A 12,622-nucleotide genomic window follows, 5' to 3' on the forward strand; every position below is an offset into this window, starting at 1 on the left:
TGCCGGGGAAATCTGAGGAAAATAAAACAAACTTTCATAGTTATGTACTGTAACGATATTGTTAAGCATTCATATTTGTACTCAGCATTGTGAGTGCACAAATGTCAGTATAGGTGTATCCTTGGTAGACACCGGCCTAACTCAGAGATCCATATAATCTGCAGAATAATGTTTGAGTGTGTTTTTGCATACAGTAAGGACTGTGGTTTTTGTGCCTCAATGGCCAGTATTCACAAAAAGAGCAACCTTTAACCACACACACTTTTTATACACACATAGATGCGTGAGTGTTGTTTAAGGGAAAATTTGAAAAAAAAAAATATAAGCTGTACCTTTAAAATCTTCATGTGATGACGAGTGTGATAAAACTTTCCTCAGTAATGATTCACAAACTTTTCACATTTTATTTACTGCAGAATGGCATTAAACAAAAACATGACTTTTATGTGTTTTTGTTGAATCTGTTTGGTGTTCGAATGTAGAAAAGCAATCCAGTTTTAAAAATTCATACCTTTGAATTACCACAACTCTGTTAATTTTCTCTCAAAATATTCAGTTTTTATGGGAATGGACCTGATGGTGTACACAAGACTCGTACATTGATATGAGCATCACTCAACATTCAGATGATGGTTTAAAAGAATCACGTGTAGTTTTTCAAAATGTATAGATTTTCTTAGACTTGGCTTTGGGCACATTAAGTCTTCAATATAAATTTATGCAGTAAAATATTCTGGATAATATCTGCAATGAAATATAATCAGTTCTTTGGTGTCTGGTGGATCATTTAACATTAGAATACAATTATACCATACCAAACTACACATTCATTTAGTTTATTACATTACTGTCTATGTTGTTTATTAGTATCTTTATATTATGTATTTGTATTTTCTATTTCCTTATGGTGTCAGCTGCTTCTCTGAACAACTAGATAACTTAGACTGATGCACAAAAAAATGGTTTAAAAAAAACTGTTAATGATGAACCAAAGTCTCAGACTCAGTATGCAAACCTGATTGACACAACCTGAGATTACTTTTCTTTGAACATGTGGCAGTTTCAGTTGAAAAAATCAGACTAAAGGCCTTTATTTTCATCAGATGAATGTGATAAGTGCATGGATTGTTTTCTTGATGTGTAAATAACTGTATACTTCCTGCACACATCCCATGTCAACTTTATAAGGTAATGGTAGCCCAATAGAAATCCATCGTAAGGAAAAAAGCCAAAGTCCAAGTCCAAATGCTGAAGTTAATCAAGTGTCCACTTGAGGATGGCTAAGGAAGTTCTGGGAGTCATGTAAGCACAAAACCCGTAAAACCCCAACCTCCGGCTGCAGGCGATGACTCCATCGCTGTCTCACAATGAAAACATTGAGTCACAACAGCTCATAGATTTCCATGAGAACGGCTGAGGATCAAAATTAACGGTAGAATTTCACTGAAAACTCATATTAAACATAACGTTTTTTCACAAAAATTAAAAATACTAAAGGATTGAAAAGATTTTGTGACTTGAGTGGCAAAAAAATGAAATTGCTGTGTGTATAGCATGTATTTTTGCATATAGATGATGGTCTCATGTCTTGTAATCATCATGGGGGAAAATAAAGTTACTTCTTTTTGAATCCTTAGCATTTTCTGACAAACCAACCAAACAACAAATCCTAAAAATGTTTTAATATATGTTCCTGTGCTCCTCTCCTTCATATTACTGGGTTAGTAACTATTGGTTGTTCACTACTTTTCACAGTGCATTGTGGGATAGAATGAGTGCACTATATAGTGAATAACAATGCTCACTCAGAATTCAAACACCACTACAAAATGGCGTATTTACAGTATAGTGAATAAGGAGTGATTTCAGACACAGCCAGTGTGTACATTTGAGCAAACACAGTTTTGTGGCCTATTTTTACCAAAAACTCACTACAGAGAAACAGTACCCATCTGTAACGCTGTACAGCCTAGCTTCCTGGCTTACCAGCCAGTGCTTCTTTAACCCTTTATGGGTTAAATAAATTATCACTTTGGTCAACTTCCTTTGTGGCCTCTCACAGACTCTCCGTAATACAGTAGAGCAAGAGTGATTATTTAGCAAATCAGTGGAGATCAGTCAGCACCACAGAAAGTGACATCACACCATCTGACCAACCAGCATTGGCCCAGGGCGACTCAGACTGCCTCTTTCAGTCCCTTTTGGTCCCAAACAAAGAGCCCTAGAATCCTAACCATAGGTTGATACTCACAAAATATAGAGCTAGTGCTAAATAGATAGGTTTTGTCTGGATGTTATTGATATTGACAGTGCTCTATAGTAAAGTTAGATCTTGCTGCATATTTGTAAGAATTTATAGAGAGATCCAGAGATAAATATTACTAATTAACAGACATTTTCAAGGTATGAATAGTAAGATAGTTGTGATTTTCAATCAGTTTCATAACCTGCCATTAAACTGAAATGGCATATATCAGTTCTTATTTTTACTGAGGCTTTTCACTGCTAACATCCACTTAATTATTTAATATTTGTGGTGATTATAGGTCATCTGTTGGAATTGTAAGATAAAACTGGTGGCACCATCATTACTCTTAAAGTATTCTGAAGCCAGTCATGTTTTGCCTCTGTAAGAGGTCAGTGGTCATTTTCCAAGACTATTTAAATACATTTTTAATGTGCAAGTAAATACTCATTTGACTTTATATGTGTTTATTTTCCATTATAATATAATATGGCTTTTTCCATAAACAGGCAAGGAACCATATGTGACCTTGATTTTCACCATAATATTGACAAAAGTATATGTAAGTGACAAAAGTTGAAAAGTATTGGGATGGCCAGCAATAGTATTTTAGGGCTTAAATTTTGTACTTCCAAGAATTTCAATGGGTGCCCTATAAAGGGTTAAGGAGAGATGCTCACCGAAATCACTGAAGGCTAATTGCTTCTACTGGTAGGTACTTCATGTGGCCTATCTTTAAAAATATTGAAATATCCCTTTAGGATTTACACTCATCCATTTTAGTTTTGAGATGGACACAAGCATGGCTGACGTCACTACAAGTCAGTTGTTCGTGGAGAGCTTTAATGCCTGCCTCATCCCCACTTCTTTGTTCTGGCGTCAAAGAGTGATGTCACACAGACTTCATCCAGTATGGTTCTCAGTCTATGCTTGGGGGATGACTGCTCCATTCAATAATCCATTTAGGGCCTTGATACAGTATTTAGCATGGGGGTCATCAGGGCCGGACGCTGGAGTGTTCGAGTGCCATTTGGCCACAGTTTATTTTACAGACACTTGTTATGCTGAACAGTATAAACACATTAAAACAGCCTTGTAACAAACTTAAATCTAAAAGTGTCAAAGTCAGATACAAAGAGAACATCATCCTGACCTTTGTAAAGCAGCCATGAAGGAAACATAGAGTCGATGTCTCTACCTGCTTCTGCTTCTAGTCTTGGTCTTAATTTCAAGCTTGATTTTACTTAATCCCTTCTTAAGAACACTTCTCATTTGTGGTTAGCTCCATAGAAGTCAGGTTGATGTAATAGCGGCGCCAAAGGGCCTAAATCTCAGGTCCTTAATTTGAGATGCATCAAATGAAAAGCCCTGCTAATTTAAAGGAGCTTTGATTTGAAAGTTGAAAGAGTATGTTGTGAAAGACTCTTGCCGCCGTAGCTAGCTGGCAGAGAGTGATAGCTTAAGCCGACCACAGAGTGAATCCCCACAGTATGTGCCCGTGAATGTCTTCATAATAACGTGTTTACCTTTGAAGAAAAGCTCAGACAGTTGTCAGTCATCCTCCTGGTCCTCGTCCCTCCTGCTGCTCACAGGCTTTCTAATGGCTTTTCCACTGCAAAGATTGGGATTTCTCTCCTTTTTTTCCTCTCTATTACTGTGACGAATTTTTTCCAGATGAAAATTTTTATGGAATAAGCTGGATCTGTTTGGACATCGGCTTTACCAAACTGACGGCTGAGCTCGTCCAGCGAGGCGTGTCGACCCTGGCCAATCTTACTAATGCTTTGATTGACTTTGTGCCCTAGTCCCTGAAAAGAATTATACAACATTTTAGTTATTGAAGAAGTGTGGGATAACAGTGAGCAGACAGCATGAGAGCAGAACTCCCCCCATCATCAAGCCAGGCTTGTAAACAGATTCCAGAGGGATGAGTCTGTACAAACAGTAAGGAAACATTCATCATGCATGTTAACAGCCATGAGGGAGATAAAGAGTCATCTACAGGTCACAGACTGTTGGACCTACAGCACACTACTGTTCTTGGTAAAACAACATCATCTGAATGGGTCTGGACTGGGCCTCTGCTCTCACTATGCCTCAAATCAACAAGCTGCCTCGAACATTTAACCCTCTAACATCAGCAGACACAGCGCATTCCTCTGTCAGCAGAGGTCAGGTTGGCGTTTTCTTTATGATGCACTTTCATACCCCAAATCAGACTGTGTTAGTAGACTTTCAGTGTCCCGTAGTCCATAGAGCTGTCATTAACTTAAATCAATACTGGCCTTTTCTAATCCTTAAATTCACTTACTGTAGACGTCACCTGCTTGACCTTTTGACCATCTGCGTGTAGGCTGTCACAAACCGGGATGCACGGACAAGACAAAAGGAGACACGCACAACAAGGCCAAATTCTCCAAAGAAGGAAATAGTGTAGTGACTGCACATTAGTGCAGCGGTTCCCAATTTTTTTTTCTGCCCTCCTTTGCAGATGAACATTATCAAGGCCCCCACTCCTAACTGTACTCATCAAAACTTAAATGTATATCAATATACACTGAAAAGCTTATTTTAGGCCAACCACACACTAGACAATTCTCAAATATCAATCCTCCATCCTCCACCACCCTCATCTTGCCCTCTACCCCTGCTTTCAACATCTCCACCATCCTCATCTTGCCCTCTACCCCTGCTTTCTACATCTCCACCATCCTCATCTTGCCCTCTACCCCTGCTTTCTACATCTCCACCATCCTCATCTTGCCCTCTACCCCTGCTTTCTACATCTCCACAATCCTCATCTTGCTCTCTACCCCTGCTTTCTACATCTCCACCATCCTCATCTTGCCCTCTACCCCTGCTTTCTACATCTCCACAATCCTCATCTTGCTCTCTACCCCTGCTTTCTACATCTCCACCATCCTCATCTTGCTCTCTACCCCTGCTTTCTACATCTCCACAATCCTCATCTTGCTCTCTACCCCTGCTTTCTACATCTCCACCATCCTCATCCTGCCCTCTATCCCCGCTTTCTTCTCCCTAACATCCTCATTTTGCTCTGTGTCCCTGCTTTCTTTACTCACATGTACACACCTATCTTTGAAACGAACTTTCTGAGGAGTTGTTTCCCTTCGTTCTGCCTTCTGTCTCTCTTTTCCTTCTGTTTTTCTTTTGGGCACCCAATTTTAAGTGTTTAGGCGGTATCACTCCTCCAATTTACAGTCACCTTTCTCTTCTCCTACAGGCTCCGCTTTCCAGTGCAGCCCCAGGGATGGACTACACCATTTGGACACACTTTTGAAGTGTGTCCAAATGGTGTGGAAGTGTGGTATATGGCTCTATTTGATAGAAATGTTAATCTGTTGACCAATTCATTTAACTGCCTTTAATTCAGTGATGACAGTCATTATTAAGAAAAATAAAACCACACTTTTATTTCATGCTTCCTGAGGGCCCAGTTGATCAGAACTTGTATGTCGAGCTCGGGTTACCTGAGTTATGCATACCTCATTTTGTCTTGTTGCTCTGATTGGCCTATAATGAGTGTGACAGACAGATGTTCGTCCCAGCCCTTTATGTGGGAGGTTTCTCATGAATGTGAAATATATGCTATGCAATAGAAATATTGAACACTCTAGGTGAGGGCACCATGTACTCATCTTGTTTTCAGTCTTTGTTTTAGTAGTCATTACGTCTGCTGTAGATTAACCAGGAAGTCGTGTCACAAAATTGACACGACACGATGTTTTTCTAGCAGTGAAAAAAAGGGTACATTGGTTTTAATTAGCCTTTCATGCCCCCCCCCCCCCCCATCACTCCTTCATCCTTTTTTACTGCCTGTACCAAAGGTCAGGACCAAATTGGCATTTTAAAAAATAGGCATGTAAATTTGTTGTTCACATCTTTTGGAATAAATCACAAAAGACCTGAGTCCTATTGAGCTGGTCTTGTTGGATGTTTTACAGAGAGTGTTAAATGACACTGAGGTAGTTACATCTGGCTCTGGGTGTTTTGACTGAGACATTTTTGTTTCTGACAAAAATTTTTCTATTTCACTCATTTTTTTTCATCTTGTAATATTATAATTTACTCTTTGTGCATACAGGTACATCTTAAAAACTAAGAATTTTATGTAAAAGTTCTTTTTTCCATGTGATTTCCTTCAAAAAGTTAAACCTTGAAAAATTCTACATTCCACAATATTCTTAGATTTTAAGATAGTGGATTTTAGATTTGTGAGCTGTATGCCATAATCATCAACATTCGGGAAAAAAAAGTCTTAAAATGTTTCACTTTGTATGAGATGTAGCTAGAATTATGGAAGTTTCACCTCTTGAATGAAATGCCCCTTTATTTATGGCTGTGCTGCTGCATGTCTTGGCCAAGACTCTCTTAAAAATACATTTTTAATCTCAGTCATGTTTTTCTGTTTCAATGAAGATTAAATATGAATTAAAAAAAATCAAATCACTACTAATGTTGCTTTGTGTCAACTAGTTGTAAATTCAAATAAATTCGAAGTGTTTGGCCACATGATAGCAGGTGACAGACGCTCAACCAGTATTTGATAAAAGGCAAGAAAATTATACTTGAGTGAAAGTAGTAACTTTAGTTAAAATGTACTTTTAAAAAGTTCTACAAATTTGAAAAGTAAATCAAAACCTTTCCCTCAGAAGCAGGGCAAAATCACCAAGAGAAAAAGGAATAAGGTCTCTAACCAGGTTGTTAAGTTCAGATAACAGTAATGAAGTTCAGTGCAATGATAATTTTGGATGTACTTTGAATTTGTTTACTTTTTTGTCACTAACTGTCATGTGGTTGCATTGTTGCAAGTCAAACAAAAACTTAGACAAAGTTAAGTTAAGTTAAGTTAATGAACTGAAGCACAAGAGTCAACATAATTAGCATCTTTCCCAACTGAGATTATCTGGGGAACGGGGCCCTTGGAGACTGAAAGGAGGAGGACACAGAGGCAGCACGACACCTACAGCCAGTGGGGAGGAGGCAGAGACGGCATTGTGTGAGAAGGCGGAGGTGGGGCAAACAAGCCAGGCTAGGCTAAGGACGGCCTCTCACAAACCTGTCATACCAAGCTTCTTTCTCGAGGGTGCCCGCTCCCTCGCCAACAGGATGGATGATGTGAGGCTGCAGATTTCTAACCACTGCTTGGACGAATGTGTTTGCTGCTACAGAGGAGACTGCCAAACTTAATTTTGTTGTGTTTTTAAATTGCAATGACAATAAATGACTATCCACTATCTATTATAAATTAACACAAGAAAGGAATGGAAATGACAAATGATCTTGAAAGGCAGTTAAAATAGTAAATGAGTCGGTGGGTAGAGTTGGTCATCTTGCAAATGGATGGATGGCATGATAATAGCAAAAATATATACTGTATATAGATACATATAAGAAGACAGCATTGCAGTGTTTTATTTTTTTTTTTTTTACTCATTTATGGGTATTTTTAAATTTGTCCCAGAGTGGAACTCTTCCTCCAATTGCAGTAAAGGAAAAGTAAAATTGCTGATTTCAATAAAGTACACATACACACACACACACACACACACACACACAAAAACAGTATAGCCAATAAATGGAATTAGTTCATTTCTGTCCCTGATATAAACTATGTGTGAATTCTAAATTTAATCATAAGTGACTTGTCCTCTCCCTAGAAAGAAAAGAATTCAGTAAGGAACTCCCTCCAGCAGACACACAATGAGAGTGACAAAAAGTGTGAGAAAGAGTCTATGATGTGTTTTTATTTTGAAGGAAATGTCCTCATTTCTTTGCCTTAAACATATTTTGCCCCATTTCAAGTCCAAACAACCCCATTTTTCATTAAAAACACTTGGTCATGATTTGGAATATAAGAAATTTGGATCGCACTTTGTCAATAAAGACGTGGTACTGTGTCCTGACATTAGACTAGTTGAGAACCACTGCTCTGTGCCATCTGATACTGGGAAAACTGTAGCATCCATCATCTCTCAACCAGAATTTTGAGGGTTCAATCCCCAGCTCCTGCAGTCATATGTTGATATGCCCACAGTGAATCCCAAACTGCACCCACTGATGCATTAGTGGTGTGTGTGAATGTATGGGTGCATATGAATGGGATTAGTTAATACTGATGACCACTCTAAACAGCAACTTTTGCAGATTTGGAGTGAATATTAGCCAAGAAGTCTGTGAAAGCTGCACTAGAGCCTTTGGAAATAGTAATTTAAGACAACTATTGGTGTTAAGTCTTGACCTGCAGTAAAACACTTATGGAAAAGAAAGCAGACAGAGGACGAGAAATGCAGATATGGAGGTCAATGGCAGGTGTCAGCAGGAGCGATGGGGAGCTGATGCCTGTTGTTGCTCGCGTCTGAAGATTTATCGACCCCAGTAAAAGTATACCTCGGCTGACAGTATCAGGAAAAACTGAGCTGAAACAAGTGAAAAGAGCTCAGTGATTCATGGATTCTGGATGAGGTCTGAGTCAGGGTGGGAGGGATGGGAGGAAAAATGGAGAGAGTGCAGACACAAAGAGGAGTGGATCATAAAAGAGATGTTTGAGTGTGTGTGTGTGTTTGTGTGTATGTGTATAGAGGAAGGAGGTGAGGGAGTGCAGGCAGGGAAGGTGATCCTCTCGTCTCAGAGATTAGTGTCATTTAGGTTAGCAGGTTTATCTTATATAAGACTGCGGCACAGATGAGCCTCTTCTCATTCAGAAACTAGGGCAGTGACACGGGGAAAGGGGGTCCTCTGTTCAACTCACGATAAAGATGAAATTAATGTAAAGATTTATCATTGTGCTTTCATCTTTATTTGAGAGGATGGCAGATATTGAGGAAAAGACGGCAGGGGATGACATACAGCAAAGAAGCTTTCATGATTGCATTTTATTTCTTGACAGTTTGTTAAATTTTACATCATGCACCAAGTACTAGACATTTTTTATTTTGATTGAATAAGTTTAACTTTACAAAAAATGAAGACAATTAAATGACTAAGGGGCAGAAAATACTCCATTATGAGAAATAAAGTGTTTAGGTCTCAAACTTTTCTGGAGCAAAAGATACTTTAGTTGATAAATTGCTTCTTCCCAGCTGTTTGTATGACTGGACAAAGACATTAGTCCATTTAAATGCCCTAAGGGTGCTATAACTGTAGCTACGTATGCGTATAAAAGCATGACTGATGGTGTCTGCAGTAAAAAATGCGTTCATGGTTATTGAATTTACATTATTAATTTATTTTCCATTTTTATTGGATTTTTAAAAGAAAAACGCATTTGCTTTTGTATATACTTTGACAGAGAATAGATGCACACATAGAATATAGGCACATATTGCATGAGTGTCAATCTGATTTTCTCCATATATATCCAGACAGCTATAACACTTTCACACTGATATGCTCTGATTTATGGACCTTTGAGCTCTTTGATCATTTTGATTGTTTTTTTTAAAGATGTACATTTTTAGGATGTTTGACCATGTTTAAGTGCAACCCCAATTCCAAAAAAGTTGGGCCCCATGTAAAATCTGAATAAAAACAGAATGATTTTCAAATTTCATGACCACATTTTACTCACAGTTGAACATAAACAACATATCAGATGTTGAAATTGAGACATTTTTACTTTTTGTAGAAAATATTAGCTCATTTTGAGTTTGATGGCAGAAACACATCTCAAAAAAGTTGGAACAAGACCACAAAAGGCAAGGTAAGGTAGTTGTACTACTAAAAAATGACTGTGGGAATATTTTGCAACAAATTAAGTTAATTGGCAACAGGTCAGTTACATGACTGGGTTTAAAAGGAGCATTTCACGTAGACAGAAGCCGTTTCTTAAAGACAAGGAAGGTACCTGAACTGCAGTTCAGGTACTACGTCTTTGCCAGGGACTTTTAGCCCTTCCCAAACGCTTTCTATGGGAGCTTTCCCAGATGAATATAAAGTACATCCATGCAGTGGATCTATCAAACAGGCTACCTGGTGTGATGGGTTATATGAACCCTCCACCTGCAGGAAGTACCCGCAATCCAATGTCCTCCTTCTCTTGAAAAAGGAAGAAGAAAAAAATAAAAAGCAGTATCAGGAGGAAGCCTGGTACTCAGTTGCTCATTGCTGTTAGTACTGGCCTGTTTCCACTGTAAATATTTTGTATTGTGATTTTACAGCATCAAAGTAAAGCTGGATGGGTAAAAGTTGTGCAAAGCTGTTGTCAGTACCGTCTCCATTTTGATTTCTGACGTCATTCTGATTCTAATAATGTAATCATGCACATTTGTTTGCCTGTTTGCCAAATGTGTGTTTAACAGTTGCCAGGCAGGACTCTTGCCTTGCCTTGATCAGAACCGACTCAGAGGAATCTGAGAAGGACCTAGAGTCTCCCAGAAGTAAAGACCTAGAGTCTCCCAGAAGTAAAGACAAGCAGACATCTAATATTGTGAAACAATTTCAGAGAAATGTTCAATATCATCCAAATCTGGAGGCTTTTCTGTGTGCAAGAGGCAAGGCCACAGTTCAGCACTAAATGCTTGTGATCTCAGGTTTAATTCTGTACTGGAAATCACTGCATGGGCTCAAGAACACTTCCAGAAATCAATGTCATCAGCACAGTTCACCATGCCATCTACAAATGCAAGTTAAAGCTGTATCATGCAAGAAGAGCCACATGTGGTTATTTGAAAAATACAGAACAGGGTCTTCAAGGACCCTGGTTTCAGCCATTCCTATCCTCATCCCTTGTAGGCTTTAGTTATCACATAACTGCAATGCTCTGACATATTTTTCCTTGCACTTCCGTTGCAGTTGGAGGATTAAACGCAGTTAGCAAAAGTTGTTTTTCGCTGTTGGAGGCAATCAGACAAAAGAGGCAGCACTGTAGCAAACACTACATTAAAACATTGCATTTCAAGGATTGGTCAAAAGAAGAGAAACCATCTAATCTGGGATAATATTTTGGTTAGTCTGGATTTCAAGTAAGATTACAGCCAAAGGTACAACCAAACAACAACAAAGCTTAAGTTAACATGTTTCAACAGAGGGTGTCATGTGGACTAACACCATTACTTCAAACATAATGTTCACATTGTGCAACAGAGCACTAGAACCTGACGACCATATCCAGAAGTGTCTGGATCCAAGCTAGTGAGATCATGTAAGATGAGGCTTCAACACATAAATCTGAAAAACAAATTGGTGATGTTGCTGTGGTTACACGTACTTTAGTCATAGTTTAAACTCACAAAGCAGAAGGACTGGTCAGGTTCCATAGCTGTCATCAGGGAGATCCATCTTGCAAAGCTCCAATATGAAATGATGGTGACAGGTCTGAGAATGGACTGGATGAATCAATGTAATTTGAGGGGAACAAGATGGTAGCTACAGGTGAGGTTTAGTTGTAGGGCGAGAGTAGCAATGGCTGCTGCAGGTGTAGCAATTAGCTTGATGTAGCTGTAATGTAGCGGCAATGCTTTTAGAACTGGGCCACCTTTCTTTTTTTTTTCTTTTTTTTTTTCTTTTAAAAAGCGGACAACAGAACTGAAAGCTTTTCATAATGGAAAAGATGTTTTTGCTCTACTTTTGACCTGCTTTGGCATGACTTTACAATAGTTACTAGTGGAGTTTAATTGTGGTTGGCAAGCATTTGCTGCCAGTGGTGTAGTGATAAGCTCAGATGTAGCTTTGGTATAGCAGTCATTTTATCAGACCTGGAACAAAAAGCCTTGACTTTGATGCACCCACATGCACTGTTCATAAACTATGGCAGCGTCTATCTGATGAGCTCAGGTTACAACTAGAGCTGTGCATGCCTACTACCTCATTTCTCTCTGATTGGCCCATAATGGATGTGACTGACAGAATGTTTGGCCAATCACCTTCCCAGAATATATTTGAAAAGTCCTGCACTTCTCAAACGCTTTCTGTGGAAGGTTTCCCAGACGAATGTGAAATTTATTCTATGCAGTGCAGTATATGAAACAGTCTATCCAGTGTTTCAGATTACTCATTGTTTTTATGGATTTCAGTAGCAGTGTTAGCATGCTATGTTAGCAGAAATCATAAACAGTCATCTGTATAACTTTAGCTCATGCATATTCCCCCTAGAGAAGGAGGTTCTGGTGTTTGTGCATTGTGGATGTAAAATTCAGAGCTCCAGCAGTAGATTTAAAAGGATGTACTTGAGTTTAGCATCCAAACAATAATTAAATATACCAATTCAACAACATTTGGGGGATTTTGAAGATATTTAAGGTTGAGGAGAAAAAAAGTCAGATTTATTTATCTACCTTATCACTGGATGACTGAAGTTAGTCTACCATCAGGACCACCATGATGTTCTGTGTAACCTAGGAAAACAGAAATTCACAT

Source organism: Cheilinus undulatus, linkage group 8 (genome assembly GCF_018320785.1).
Source record: "Cheilinus undulatus linkage group 8, ASM1832078v1, whole genome shotgun sequence".
Classification (NCBI taxonomy): Eukaryota; Metazoa; Chordata; class Actinopteri; order Labriformes; family Labridae; genus Cheilinus; species Cheilinus undulatus.